The sequence below is a fragment of the Canis lupus genome, chromosome 29, assembly GCF_048164855.1.
Source record: "Canis lupus baileyi chromosome 29, mCanLup2.hap1, whole genome shotgun sequence".
In the NCBI taxonomy this organism is placed as follows: Eukaryota; Metazoa; Chordata; class Mammalia; order Carnivora; family Canidae; genus Canis; species Canis lupus.
The window spans coordinates 15,249,003-15,265,942 of NC_132866.1; the positions used below are offsets into that span (position 1 = coordinate 15,249,003).

At 35.1% G+C, this 16,940-nt stretch overlaps 1 protein-coding gene across 3 annotated transcripts in view; it reads right to left on the minus strand.

Moving 5' to 3' along the window:
* The window catches only part of ATRNL1 (attractin like 1), a 784,866-nt gene that overhangs the window by 587,738 nt on the left and 180,188 nt on the right, over nucleotides 1-16,940 (minus strand). The window lies entirely within an intron of this gene.

A 16,940-nucleotide genomic window follows, 5' to 3' on the forward strand; every position in this document is an offset into this window, starting at 1 on the left:
ATCAATCTGCTGAGGAGTTGTCTTAAATCTTTGCCTAAATAATGCCTAAACACAGAGTGTGAAACTCCATGAAGCTAGAGAAAATACCACCAGAAAACAGTAAATCAATAATGCCAGTAGCTCACATAGGACTAGAATACTTTGTATTCCAACGAGAGTGTAGAGACCTCATAATACAAAGAGCACTCTATAGAGACCACAGAAAGGGACTGACTTAGCAGTGGAAATAAATTAGCACTGGACTTAGGACGGCTACGTACAGAATCTTAAAAACAATTTTTGGAATGATCATATAGATTCTAAATAACATAACTGCATGTCAGAATAAATTACAACACACTAAATGAAACAGAACAAAATCATATAATAAAACTGCAAAAATTCACAATGTCTGGAATACCACAAAAAAATAAGCAAGCTGGAACATTTTCTCTATAATCAGTAAAACAAACAAAAAATTCAATAGAACAAACAAACAAGAAAACATCACACACGATGAACGAGCAGAGAATGATTTTTAAAACAGCCCTTTAAAAGTACACTTTATTGGGGTGCCTGAATGTTCAGTCAGGTAAGTGTCCAACTCTTGATTTCAGCTCAGGTCATGATGTCAGGGTTGTGAGACAGAGCCCCACATCAACTCTGTGCTGGATGTGGAGCCTGCTGAAGATTTGCCCTCCCTTTCCTTAGCCCTTACCCCCAATCTCTCTCTCTAAAAATAACTAAATAAATAAATAAATAAATATGCTTTATATGCTCAAGTAAATAGAGTAAAACAAAAACATTAAAAAGGAGAGAAATGGAAAATATAAAAATGACTAAAACCATTTTAAAGGATGTAAAATAAAAAATAAATTCAATGGGAAAAAAATTTGTCTTTCAACAAATGGTGCTGGGACACCTGGATAGACACATGTTAAAGAACTAAGTTGGATCCCTATCTCATACCACACACAAAAATTAACTCAAAACAGATCAAAAGCCTAAATATATTAGCTATAAAACAATTAAATCTTTGGGATCCTACATTATTCATGGTTTCCCAGATGCAAAACACACCAAATGCAAAAAACAAGAAAAAATAGATAGGTCACCACCAAAATTTAAAGTTCTGATAGTGCCCTTAAACAAAGGTCACAATCAAGAAAATAAATGGACAATCCAGAGAGTGGAAAATATATTTGGAAATCAATCTCTGATAAAGGTCTTATATTTACAGTATATAAAGCACACTTAGAGTTCAATAATAAAAAGAACAAATACTCCAATTAAACAATGGACAAAGAAATTATGGGGATTTCTCTGAAAAAGAATGGAAATGGTCAATAAGCACATGAAAAGATACTCAACATCATACCTACTAAGAAATTGCATATGAAAACTGCAATGAGATACCACTTCACACCCACCAGGATAACTATAATCAAAATAACATGCAATAATCAGTGTTGACAAAGATGTAGAGTAATTAGAATCACTTGTGCACTGTTAGTGGGAATGTAAAATAATATAGCAGCTTCTAAACGGTTTGGCAGTTCCTCAAAAGGATAGATGTAGTTGCTATTCAATCCAAAGTAATTTTATCTAGTAAGATTCTCCATTCCAAAAGTAATGAAAATAGGTCCATAAATAAATTCTTGCATGAAAGTTTATAGAAGCATTATTCAAAAGGCCCTAAATTATAAATACCCAAATTGTCCATCAAGTGATAATTTGATAAACAAAATGTGGTATATCCACAAAATTGAATATAATTTTACAATATAAAGAAATAAAGTATTGCTACATTCTGCAACATGGATAAACCTTGAAAACATTATGGAATGTGAAAGAAACCAGTCACTACAAACTACAACTGTATGATTCAATTTATTTAAAATGTCCAGAATACGCAAATCCGTAAGAAATATAAAGATTAGTTTTTGCCTACAGTGGACAAGGGTAGGTGGGGGTTTAACAGTCAGTGACTGCTAAGAAGTATAAGGTTTCTTCTGGGGATGATAAAATTTATTTTAAATTGATTGTGGTGCTGGTTACACAACTCTAAATACACTAAAAAATCACTGAGTTATATACTTTAAATAGGTAAGTTGTATGATATGGTGGTTAATCTTTGGTGTCAATGAAACTAGGTTATAATATTCAGTTATTTAATCAAACACTAGGTTTGATTGTAGTAGGTACTCCACTCCTCTTGAGTGTGGTAGGGACCTGAACATATGATGGAACACTCATCAACTTATTCTGAATAGGTTTTATTACATAGCACAGTTGACTTTAAGAAAGGAAAATCATCCTAGATGAAGCCAGACAGAAGATCACTTAAAAGGAGCTGGTCTCTACTTGAAGTAAGAGATTCAAATGGAGAGATTCCGTTTGAGCTTTTGAGCCTACGTTGCTAGTTTTAGAGATGGAGGGGGGAAATGTGGGAAAGAATGTGGGCATACTTTACAACCTGAAGGGATTTACTAGCCACCAGTGAGAAAACAGGCACTTAGTTATACAACTGCAAGGAGCTAAATTCTGAGAAAATTTGAATGAGTTTGGAAGCACATTCGTCTCCAGAGCTTTCAAACAGAAACTCAGACTGACTGACACGTGGATTTAAGACCTCAAGCAAGGAGCCAACCAGGCCACATCCAACATGTGACACATAGAACTGTGAGCTATAATTTGGTATTGTGGAAGCCTCTAAGTTTGTGGTAACTTGTAATGCTGCAACAGCAAACTAATATACTCTCCAAAATAAAGCAGTGAGAAAAAAACAAAGTGATGTGGTGGCAGCTACTTCTCTCAATAGAAAGTGGTAACCTACAGTACCTCTGGAAATTAAAAGAGAAGCCTTGTCATATACTGCTGAACCTTTACCTATTTTGAAAATCTGTTCTTTGGTAGAAATGTTTTAGGAATGTTATATCCTCCTAATGAATTCACCGACTTATCTTTATGTACTGGTTCTCTTTATTTTAGGTAATATTTTTTGCTCTAAAATCTGTCTGATATTAATGTCACCAATTCAGCTTTTCTCTTGTGTTAGCATAGCATACCTATTTCCATGCTTCTACTTTTAAAATATGTGTGTCTTTGTATTTTAAATGGGTTTCTTATAGGGAGTGTATATTTGAGTCTTGCTTTTTTGGCTAATATGAAAACCTCAGCCTTTTTATTGGAGTGATTAGATCATTTACATTTAGCATAATTATCCAAATAATTGAAGTTAAATCTATCCTTTTGCTATTAGTTAACCATTTGTCCTATATAGCTCTTTTTCCCTTGTTTTGCCTTCTTTTGGATTATTTTATCTACTTTCTTAGCTATGACTCTCTATGTTATTTTAGTAGTAATTTGAGGATTTAGAATATACATCTACAAAGTAGATCTAATGACTTTTTGCCTTAAAACGTTGACTGCCTTTTTTAGATATAGAAATTTTAGGGGAAAAAAAAGTCTTTACCCACAGTGCTACCATGTCCTTTGTTCATTCCTTTGTATAGATCAGATTTATATCTGGAAATTATCCTTCTGATTGAAGGACTTAACATTTCTTATACAGTAGGTCCACTGGTTACAAATCCTTTGTAACTTTGAAAGAGTGTTTCTTTTACTCTTTTTTTTAAAGATATGCCATTAAGAATTCTAAGTTAACTTTTTTCTTTTGCTCTTTTAAAGATGCTCCATTTCTGTTGCTCCACTGTTTTCTGACTTTTCTTTTTTCTGATGAGAAATCTGGTATCAGACTTATCTTTGTTCCTCCATACATACTGAGTCTTATTTCTCTGGTCTGATTTATCTTTCTTTGTATCATTGGCTTTAAGCAATTTTATTATAATGGGCATTGGTAGAGATTTCTTATGTTTCTTGTACTTAACATTTATTGACATTCCTGACTCATTGGATTATAGTTTTTATCAAATTTAGAAAAATGTTGCCATTATTTTTTCTGATTTTTCTAAGCCCATTTCACAGCTCATTGATGTGCTATTCATTTTCCTTCAGTTATTCTTCGTTCTGTGCTTTATTAAGTACTTCCTATTGTTTGTCTTGGAGTATATCAATCTTTACTTTTACAATGTCTAATTTGATATTAATCCCATTAATTTTTCATATCAGAATATTTTTCATCTTCATCAATTCTACTTTTTTTGTTTTCTGTGGCTCTACTTAACATGCTCAAAAAGTTTAGTTTTTAATATATGATATAGTTTTTTATCATTGTTTCAATATCTCTGTCTACTCTTCACATCTATTTAATTTCTAGGTTGGTTTCTATTGATCAGTTTTCCTTTTTCATTATGAGTCAAGGTTTCCTATTCTTTGTATACATGCTAATTTTTTAATTGGAAGCCAAACATTATAAATTTCAAATATTACATCTTGGGTACTGAAAACCTTTTGTATTCTTATAAATATTTTTTAGCTTTGTTCTGGAATTTGGCTAAGTTAATAGAAAACAGTTTGATCCTTCTGGCCATGTTATACAGGACCACTGCAGCATTGAGTCTACAGCTAATTTTGCCACATTAAGTAAAGCAAAATTCTTCCAAATTATGCTACCTAATGCCCAATGAATAATGCCGAGGCAATTCCCAGTCCTGTGTGCTATTTGGTGACTATGTCTTTTATTCCACAAGTAAGTCCTTCTGTAAACACAAGGAGTTTCCTACAATTTTGCACTTATTTTTTAGCTGAATATTCAGGGATAGCCCTCTATAGGTTTTGACAGTTCTCTGTCTCTTTTCAAGTCTCTCTTCTTTGGTTCTACTCCCCAAAGAATCTAGTCATCTTGGCCTCTCCTCCCCAGATTCCCAGTTCCATCTCTCCAACTCAGGGTAACCAAGCTCTACCTGTGTCCCCTGACTGCACTGCCTCATGAAAACTTTTTTCTAGCAGTATCTGGGGATAGTGGTAGGGCTCACCTGATTTGTTTCCTATTTCTAAGGGATCATTGACCTTTGCTGCCCGTCCAATGTCTTAAGAAGTGTTCTTCATCCACTTTGTTCTATTTCTTAACTGTTTCAAGTAGGGACAGTTAAACTGAATCATTTTAGAGTAACCAGTCATCCCACTTTGCCCAGGACTGTCCTGGTGTTTGTACTGAAATTCCTACATTTCACGAAAGACCTCAGTCCTGGACACATTCCAGGATAATTGGTCACCTTACTGTCACTCCATTTCTACTAGATGACAAAATGTCTTTTTTATTTTAAAATCATATTTAAAAGATAACTTGCCATTTAAAGTAAAAGTAATAGAAGTATACTACATGACTTATGACCTATTTAAAAATAATAGGGCTCTTACACGACAGAGAAGTATAATATCACTTAAATGTAGTTAAAAATGAATAGAAAACCTAGAGCAACCATAAAAGGAGGGTAATATAGTCAACAGACCAATAAATAAAATGAAGCATAAAATATGTTCAATTAATTCAAAGGAAGGCAGAAAAAGAGGTAAACAGAAACAAAAAAAAAACAGATGGAAAAAGAGAAAACAAGTAACCAGATGGATATTTAAGTCAACCCTATTGATAAAGACATTTAATTTAAAAGGCCCAAACACATCAATTTAATGGCAAACACTATCAAATTGTTTAAAAAGAAAGAGCCTAACAATGTGTTGTCTATAACAAACATACTTAAATACAACATACGTAGCATAAAGTAAAAATATGGAAATAACCTATCACAAAAACACTACTCAAAAGCAGTTTTTAGAGGAAAATTTTTAACATCAAAGGCTTAAATTAGAAAAAATTATCAGCTCAATTATTTAAGTTTCAACTTTTTATATAAAAAGAAAAACAAACTATGAGCAAGCAAAAAGGAAAAATCAAGAGCAGAAACTAATGAAATATTAAATGACAATAGGAGAAAATCAATATAACAAAAAGCTGTTTATAAGATCAATGAGGGCAGCCTGGGTGGCTCAGCAGTTTACTGTCGCCTTCAGCCCAGGGTGTGATCCTGGAAACCTGGGACTGAGTCCCACGTTGGGCTCCCTGCATGGAGTCTGCTTCTCCCTCTACCTGTTCCCTGCCTCTCTGTGTGTGTCTCTCGTGAATAAATAAATAAAATCTTTTTAAAAAATAATAAGATCAATGAAAACTGACAAACCTCAAGACAGACTGATCAAGAGAGAAAACACAAATTATCAATATTTAGAATTAAAGAGAGGCTATCACTACAGGTCCTTTAAAGGATAACAGCAATTATTATGAACACCTTTCTGTCAATAACATCTTAAATTAAATAAATAAATCTCTTGAAAGACACTGCTCACTCAAGAAGAGTTAGTAAACCTGAATAGCCTCATGCCTACTTAAAAAAAAAAATTGTAGTCAAAACTCCTCTCCCAGAAACACTCCAAGCTGAGATGTGTTCACAGGTAAATTCCACCAAATATTTAAGAACTAATTCCAGCTTTATATAAACTCTTTCAGAAAAAAGAAGAGGAAAAAGTATTTCTCAACTCTTGAGACTGATACCAAACCAAACACTAAGAAAACTACAGGCAAATATTCTCTCATCAATACAAATGCAAAGATACCTAACAAAATTTAAGCAAATCAAATCCAACAATACAGTAAAAGGATGAGACAGTATTAAGTGGAGTTTATTTCAAAAATGCAAGATTGGTTTGACATTTGAAAATCAATCACTATGATTAATGACATTAACAACTAAAACAAACAATAATTATATGATCATCTCCACAGGTGCATGTATTTGGAGGAATTACATATCTAATCATGACTAAAAAAAAAAAAAAAAAAACACCTCAACTAACTAGGAACAGAAGGGAAGTTCCTCAATCCGGTAAAGACATTCATGAAAAATCAACAGTTAACATTATACTTAAAGGCTGAACACCAAAGACTTCCAATGAAGACTAATATCCACTCTAACTAATTCAATCCCATGTTGCACTGTGGGTCTAGACAGTGCAATAAGAACAAAAAGAACATGTAGGATTTGGAAAGGAAAAAAATAATACTGTGCTTATTGAAAAGCAATGTTAAGAAAATCCTAAGGAATCTAGAAGAAAACTACCAGAATGAACAAAAGAAGTCATCAAGGTCATATAGTAGAGGGCAATATAATAAAATAAATTGTAGTTGCTATAAAATAGCAAATTAGGGGCACCCGAGTGGTGCAGTTGGTTAATCATCCAACTCTTGGTTACCCTCTGAGGGCTGTGGGATTGAGCCCCACTTCAGGCACTGTGCTCAGCAGAGTCTGCTTAAGATCCTCTCTCTCTCTCTCTCTCTCTCTCTCTCTCTCTACCCCTCCTCCCACTTGGTGTGCACTCTCTCTCTCATAAATAAATCTTTTAAAAATAATAATAATAAATAAAATAGCAAATTAGAAAATTATGTCTTTAAAATCCCATTTATTATTATGAGGAAACACCATAGAACTTTTTGGTAACTAAAAATAATGAAGTTTGCCTAGGACTATGTCTCCCAATACATACTCCAAAAGAAAGTACAAGAAGAGGAAAAAATATCCAAGAACTACAACTTCATCAAAACAACAAGAAGAAAAATCCATGGAAGCAGTCTCATATGTTCTGATCCCACTGCAAGATTTTGTGGTTAGCAAATGCTCACCAAGATAAAACAGAAGAGAGAAGAAAGTAACTAGCAACAAGTTTAAGTTGATATAAAATCTCCCCTTAAAAGAGTAAATCTATCCTAAGTATGGAAATACCAGGACAATATCACTGTAAATCAGAGCATGTTATATATGAAAAGGTCTTAGGGGTGGTTGGCTGGCTTAGTCGGTAGTATGTGCCATTCTTGATCTTGGGGTTGTAGGATTGAGACCCATACTAGGTGTAGAAATTACATTTTTAAAAAACCTTCAAAAAAAAAAAAGAAAATGACTTAAAAGCAGGGATAATTTGAAGACTGGTCTTGATTATAACTTCTAGGAGGAAAAAAGGTGGGAAGTAAAAGAGGTCCTTTTGGGACCAGGCGGATAAAGAAGTAGAAAGTTAAATTCTCACAAGACAAAAAAGAAAGCCACAAATTCAGTGGACATACAATCCTTACATTAGTCACCCAAACTTTGCTGTTCTAACAAAAGAGAACTCCATAAAACATCATACAAACTACACCAATGCCAGAAAAATGGAGAAAAAAATTAATGAAGCTCCACACTATTAAAAAATCAGAAAACAAACCAGGAATTCAGATCTAACATACATAGCTTAACTGACAAAAATTCCCCTAAAATATATAACCAAGAAGCAGGAAACTGTGACAAGCTCTCCAAACAAAATAAATATAGTCAAACCACCATTTGAAGAGTTTAAAAAACTAACTTAATTCAGCAATTCAATTAAGAATAGAAATGGGACATAAAAGAGTAAGAAATGAAAAAAAAAAAGAGTTGACTGGACTAAGAAAGGTAATGAAAACAAACTCAGAAATGAACACTGAATTATAAGATGCCTATGAGAAAATAGACAACCTTCACAATTTAATGAGGCATTAAAAACAAGGCAAAAAACAACCAAGAAAGTGAAAACATGATTCAGAGAGAAACAAAGAACATCAGAAATGAACTAATATTTGAAACTATAACCCAAGAAAACTTTTAAAATAAAATAATTCCTTTGTATCCCCTTTCATCACTAGCTGCTATCCCGCTCCCCAAAATAACCACTTCCCTGATCTATAATACCATAAAACAGTTTCACCTGGGGGCACCTGGGTGGCTCAGTGGTTGAGCTCTGCCTTTGGCTCAGGTTGTGATCCCGGGGTCCTGGGTTCCCCACCGGGAACCTGCTTCTCACTCTGCCTATGCCTCTGCCTTTCTATCTGTGTCTCTTATGAATAAATAAATGATATCTCTGAAAAAAAAAGTTTTGCCTATTTTTAAACATTAGGTAAACTGAGACAGAAGAGTATTTTGTTTGCGTCTGGCTTCCTTCTCTCCACACTATGTATAGAACCACCAAATTGTCCCATTCAACTGTCGGTTAATCATTCTCATGCTGTAAGTTCTGTTGTGCATAATATTAACTTCTTTAATCATACAACTGTAGATGAACACTTGGATGAGTTTTAGGTTGGAGCTATTAAAATAGTGCTGCTATGAACATTCCTGTGCATGCCCTGCAAGTGAACATAAGTATGCTTTCTAATGGGTTATTTGGCCTAACCCAGGATCAGCAGACACATTTTCTGTATAGGACCAAATATTAAGTGTTTTAGACAGTATGGGCACATATAAAATGTCAAAGATTCTTCCCCTTCTTTTGTTTCCTTCTTTCCTACACTCCTACCTTCCCTACTCTTCCTCTTTCAATTTTAAAAATGTGAAATCACTCTTGTTCACAGGCCATGTAGAAACAAGCCACAGGCTAAATTTGGCAGCAGACTTTATCAGCCACTGGCTTAGACATACAATTCTTGATTCATTGGGTATGCATTTGTTCACCTTTAACAGATATTTCCAAAATGATTTCCAAAGTGTTTATACTATTTAGGCTCTCAAAAAGCAATATATGAGGCTTCCATTTGCTCTATATTCTTGCTAACACTTAAAATGATATTTTTTTTCATTTTAGACATGCTGGTGGGTGATTAGTGGTATCATTTTGTGGTTTTCATTTGCATTTCCCTCAATACCAAAAAGATTAAACACACACACACAAAAAGATTAAACACCTTTTCAGATGTTTATTGGCCTTTTAAATACTCTGTTTTATGATGTTAAACTATCTTGCCCTGTTTTTGCTTGTGCTGTATTTTTATTACTAGTATATAATATCAATTCCGGATAAAAGGTTTTATTAGATTGTTAGTATTGTCAGTATCTTCAATTCTATAACTTTCTTTGCTCACTTTTTTATGAATTTTCATGAAAAAATTTTCTTAAATCTTAATATAGTACAGTTTATCATACTTTCCTGTATGGTTAATCTGCTGAGTTCTGTTTAGGAAGTGACTGCTAGGGGGTAGTTAAGACGGTGGAGCAGTAGAAGGACCTTATGCTTGCTTCATCCCTCAAACACACCTAGATAAATACCAAATCATTCTGAAGATCTAAGACATCAATTTGAGGACTGAGAAAACAAACTGCAACAACTAGAGGGAAAAAAGAGACTACACTGTGGAAGGTAGGAAGTACAGAGACATGATTTGAGGAAAGAAAAAAATCACAGGTGCTATAGAGGAGAGGAGGCCTTGATCATGGAGAGAGGAAATAACAGGAACAGCACAAAAGGGATCGCACGAGAAAAATGCTTCCCCAAAACCAATGATTGAGAGAACAAGAGGAGCTAATTATTGTGAATTTTTACAACCAGCAAAGCTCAAAGACTGAAGTTTTAGAAGTCCATGTGATGGATGGAATGGAGCCCAGTGGGCACAGCTCTGCTCCTGTGGAGAAGGTGGGCAGAGGCCCAAGAGAAGACAACATGACCAGAAGATCGCTTGGGATGCACTGGGAGAGCTGTTGCCCCATTACTGGAGTGCTTCTGGGAGAGGTTGCTCTGCCATTCAGGTGACAAAAGGCCAGTAGGCTCCATTGTGCTGCCCCATTCTGTTGCATGAGGACAAAGGCAGCTAACCTGAATGACGAATTTTAGTGAGCTTTACCATAACCTCCAAGCTGTTGTGCATTCCTGCAACCACCTTTCTGGGGCAAATCTGCACCAGCTCCAACATGATTAAGACCTTCCCCCAGAGGACTGCATAGATCTATGCCACACTGGGTCCCTAAAGTTTGAGGTTTTGAAACTCAGCCAGCATACCTAAGATAAAACACAGGTGCACAGTGCTGCCAGGTGGGCAGATAGCTGACACAGACAGGATGAAGGCTGAGGAATGCCTGGGACACAGGAGAAGAGATTATATTTGTATCATTGGAGTCCCAGAAGAAGAAGAAGACAGGGAAAAGGGGGCAGGTTTATTTGAGCTGAGAAAGTTATAGATGAAAACTTCCCTAATCTGGAGAAGGAAACAGACATCCAAATCCAGGAGGCAAAGAAAATGCCTATCAAACTCAACAAAAGCAGGCCAATACCAAGACATATCTTAGTAAAATTTGCAAAATACAGATGAGGAAAAAATCCTAAAAGCAGCAAGGGAAAAGAAATCTCTAACTTAAAAGGAAGACAAATTAGGTTAGCAGCAGATCTCTTCACAGACACTTGGGAGGCCAGACAGTAACAGCATGGTATATAAAAGATGTTGAATGGGAAAAATATTCAACCAAGAATACTTTATCCAGCAAGACTGTCATTCAGAATAGAGGGACAGATAAAGAGTTTCCCAGCAAACAAAAATTAACAGAATTCATGGCCACTAAACCAGCTCTATAAGAAATATTAAAGGAGAGTCTTTGAGTGGGAAAGACCAACATCAACAAAGACTAGAAAAGAACAGAAAATCTCCAGAAACAACAACTTAACAAGTAATACAAGGGCACAAAGTTTTGTATCTATCCATAATCACTCTGAATGCAAATAGACTAAATGCTCCAATCAAAAGACAGTGTATCAGAATAGATAAAAAACAAGACCCACCTACATGCTGCCCATAATAGATTCATTTTAGATATAAATATACTTGCAGATTTAAAGTGAGGAGATGGAGAACCACCTATTATCATGCTAATGGTATCATGCAAAATAAAGTAAAAGTAGCCATACTGATATCAAATTAGATTTTAAAACAAAGCCTGTAACAAATGAAAAAGGTCACCATAAAAAAAAAGAAAGAAAAAGGTCACCGTATCATAATAAAGTGAACTATACAACAACTTGATCTAACAATTATAAATATTTATGCCCTCAAATTGGGAGCACCCAAATATATAAATCAATTAATAACAAACATAAACTCCTTGGTAACCATACAATAATAGTAGTGGATTTTAATACCCCACTTACAGAAATGGACAGATCACTTAAGCAGAAAACCAACAAGGAAACAAAGGCTTTGAAGGATGCACTGGACCAGATGTACTTAACAGATATTTTCAGAGCATTTCATCCTAAAGCAACAGAATATACATTCTTTTTGAGTGCACATGGACATTCTCTAGAATGTATCACATAGAAGGTCATAAATCAGGCCTTAACAAATACAAGACTGAGATCAAACCATGTATGTTTACTGACCACTACATTATGAAACTTGAAGTCAACCATAAGAAAAAATATGGAAAGGCCACAAATACATGGAAGTTAAAGAAATTCTACTAAACATTGACTGGATTAACCAGGAAATTAAAGAAGAAATTTTAAAAATGCATAGAAACAAATAAAAATGAAAACACAACTGTCCAAAACCTTTAGGATACAGCAAAAGCAGTCAAAATCAAGAATACATCCCTAAAATAGAAAGGAAATACATCCCTAAAAGAGAAAGGAAACAAATAAAGTCACAAATGAGAGAGAAGAAATCACAACCAATACTACAGAAACACAAACAATTATAAATAGAGAATATTAGGGCAGCCTGGGTGGCTTAGCGGTTTAGCACTGCCTTCAACCCAGAGCGTGATCCTGGAGACCCGGGATCGAGTCCCATGTCAGGCTCCTGCATGGAGCCTTCTTCTCCCTCCGCCTATGTCTCTGCCTCTCTCTCTCTCTCTCCCTCTCTCTCTATCTATCTCTCTCTTCTGTGTATTCTCATGAATAAATAAATAAAATCTTAAAAAAATAGAGAATATTATAAAAAATTATATGCCAACAAACTGGACAATCTGGAAGAAATGGATAAATTTCTAGAAACATATAAACTCCCAAAACTGATACAGAAAGAAATAGAAAATTTGAACGACTGATAACCAGCAAAGAAATTGAATCAGTAATCAAAAATCTCCCAACAAACAAAAGTTCAGAGCCAGATGGATTCCCACAGGAATTCTACCAGAATACTTAAAGAAGAGTTAATATCTATTCTTCTCAAATTGTTCCAAACTTCCAAACTCATTCTACTAGGCCAGCATTACCTTGATTACAATACCAGATGAAGACCCCACTGAAAAGGAGAAATACAGGCCAATATCCCTGATGAACAAGGACGCAAAAATTCTCAACAATATACTGGCGAATTGAATCCAACAGTACATTAAAAGAATCATTTACCATAATCAGGTAGGATTTATTCCTGGGCTGCAAGGGTGGTTCAATATTAGCAAATCAATCAACATGATACAACACATTCACAAAAAAAGGGATAAGAACCATATAATCTCAATACATGCAGAATAAGCAATTAACAAAGTACAGCATCCACTTTTGATAAAAACCTTCAATATAGTGGGATAGAGGGAACTATGTCAACACCGTAAAGGCTATAAACAAAAAAATCACAGCTATTATAATCCTCAATGGGGAACAACTGAGAGCTTTTCCTCTACAGGCAGGAACAAGACAGGGACTTTCACTCTCATCATTGTTATTTAGCATAATACTAGAAGTCTTAGCCTCAGTAATTAAACAACAAAGAAGTAAAATACATCCAGATCAGCAAGGAAGAAATCAAATTTGCACTATTCAAAGACAACATGCTACTCTATGTAGAAAACTCAAAAAACGCCACCACAAAAACTGCTAAAACTGATACAGAAACTCACTAAAATCACAGGATACAAAATCAATGTATAGTAATTTGTTGGATTTCTATGCACCAATAATGAAACAGCAAAAAGAGAAATCAAGAAACCATTTACAATTCTACCAAAAATCATAAAATATCTAGGAATAAATTTAACCAAAGAGGTAAAAGATGTGTTTTCTGAAAACTTCAAAACACGAATAAAATTGAAGAGGATACACAGAAATGGAAATATATTCTCAGCTCATGGATTGGAAGAAAAATATTGTTAAAATGTCTATACTTCCCAAAGCAATCTACATATTTAATGCAATCTCTACCAAAATACCAAAAGCATTTTTCACAAGGCGACAACAAACAACCCTAAAATTTGTATGGCATCACAAATAGCCAAATACTCTTGAAAAGGGAAAGCAAAGCTGGGGGCATTACAGTTCCAGACTTCAAGTTATATTACAGAGTTATAGTGATCAAGTCAGTATAGTACTGGCACAAAAACATGCACTTAAGATCAATGGAACAGAACAGAAAACGCAGAAATGAACCCACAACTATATGGTCAACTAATCAACAAAGCAGGAAAGAATATCCAACAGAAAAGAGACAAGTTTTTTCAACAAATGATGTTGGAAAAACTGAACAAGACACCAACATGCAGAAGAATGAAACTAGACCATTTTCTCATGCCACACACAAAAATAAATTCAAAACATATGAAAGACCTAAATGTGAGACAAGAAATCATCAAAATCCTAGAGGAGAACACAGACAGTAATCTCTCTGACATTAACCACAGCAACTTCTTACTAGACGCATCTCCACAGGCAAGGGAAACAAAAGAAAATGAACTACTGGGACTTCAAGATAAAAGCTTCTACACAGCCAAAGAAACAATCAACAAAACTAAAAGGCAAATTTCAGAATGGGAGAAGATATTTGCCCATGACATATCCAATAAAGGGTTAGCATCCAAAATCTATAAAGAACTTAACAAACAACACCCAAAAAAAAAACAAATAATCCAGTTAAGGAATGGGCATAAAACATGAATAGATATTTTGGTGGGGGGGGGGGGGGGGCGGGGGGAATGATTACCAGAAGCTTTAAAGCAACACAAATATCCTGTTTCTCCTTAAGGTTTCACTCCCCAATTTCAATATTAAGTGGATTATTCTTTTTTTTTAAGATTTTTTTTTTATTTATTTAATCCTGAAAGACACACAGAGAGAGAGAGAGAGAGAGAGAGAGGCAGAGGCACAGGCAGAGGGAAAAGCAGGCCCCATGCAGGGAGCCCGACATGGGACATGGGACTCAATCCGGTCTCCCAGATCACACCCCGGGCCAAAGGCCACACTAAACTGCTGAGCCACCAGGGCTGCCCTAAGTGGATTATTCTTATAGCAATTATTACTGTGGGATTCTAACAGTGATTTTTTAATTTCTCTCATTCCTTCTACATTTATTATTTAGAATATTTCTGTAAAGAATTTTTGTTCATCCTCACCAATTTATTATTTATTAAATCACTTAAATCAGTATAGAATTAGGTTATTTTGCTTTTTGAATAAAAATGCAATGCAATCATTATATTATTTATATTTCATCCATTGAGAATTCTTTTTTGTTGTTGTTGTTGTTGTTGTTGTTGTTTTTGAGAATTCTTTTAAGTTGGCGCTGTGTCCCTTTGGCATGATCATGACCCCGTCCTTTTTTTTTTTTTTTTAAGACTTTATTTATTTATTCATGATAGACATAGAGAGAGAGAATGAGAGAGAGACGGGCAGAGACATAGGCAAAGGGAGAAGAAGAGGGAGAAGCAGGCTCCATGCAGGGAGTCCGACGTGGGACTCGATCCCGGGACTCCAGGATCACGCCCTGGACCAAAGGCAGGAGCCAAACCGCTGAGCTACCCAGGGATCCCCCCCCCCGCCCTTTTTTTTAAGCTGTTTCTTACTTTCTGACACCAAACAGTCCTCTGGGCTCATCATGTACTTTCCCTGTCCCAGCGCTAGAATTACCCATTTCTCTATGGAGCCCTGGTTCTTCTCAATAGAAAACAGTATTTAGAAACCAAGATGTAGGCTACTGGGATGTCATGGCTTCTAGACCCTCTTGACAAATAGAATTAGGAAATACATGTATATATACTAACCTATGTATACACACATATCCATATTTACTTCTTTGTATATACATTAAAATAAGCAGGAATTTATACTATTATCTCAGACCCTAACCCAACACTACAGGATTCACTGTTTGTAGTCTTCGCTCTTTGTAGTCTTCACTCTTTATACATATTTTTAACCTCTTTCTCTGACAACGGAAAACCTTAGATTAAACACAATTTATTTGCCCAAACCTAGTAAACATATAAAGTATTGTTAGAAATGTTAATTTATACCATGTGACAAATTTACTAACCAGAATACAATTTTACATAGTTTTTTTCTTTAGCTTTACAGTATCCAAACTGTCTTCCGAAGTTACTTAGATCTGCTTTTTTTTTCTTTTTTTTTTTTTTATGTTATGTTATTTGTAATACAATTAAATTTACTTGTCACAGTTTACATCCTGGGATCCTCTGATATTCTAGTCGACTTTCCTTTTTAATCTGCATTCAGGAAAATTGGTTCTTTGTGGTACACAATACAGGTTTTTGACCTATGCATGGAGTCATGTATAACCTAACACAGTATGATAAAGAACAATTCCATAACAAAAAATTCCATCTTGAGGTACCCTTGAAATCAATCCCTACCTTTGCTACTCCTGGCAAATACTGATATTTTCCATCCCCATAGTTCCAGATCATTTGATACATGAAATAATATAACATGTAGCCTTTGGGTCTGGTTTCTTTCACCAAGCAAAAAACATTTAAGATTCAATCATGTTGCATGAACCAAAAGCTTTTTCATTTTTGCTTTTCACATATTTCAAAGTTTATGTAGCAGGTATCATTGCACTCTGTCCCCATTCCCACTGTCCATTTGGTTTCAGGACAATGCAATGTCAGTGACTCACTGAAAGTAAGTTCTGCAGTATCTCTCTACTTTTCAGCCTCAAAATTTTCACTAGTGCCAGGACAAGCTATTAATCAGACATTCTGGCACAGTTCAGAAATACAATACCCCGCCCGCAAAGGCATCACTCAACCAATGAAGGATGAGAATCCTTAGATAAGTACCCCACCCTCCTAGTCCCTTGGTGGGTTAACTTTGAGAAGCATTCTAGAAAGTTCTTTGTAGGTCCCCAGTGGGTGTGAGTCCAAATTTCCAAGTACACTAGCCAGCTTAACAACAGACATATTATGGGTTTTTCTCCATTCTTTGAAACCTCTCTGTTCCCTCAGTTG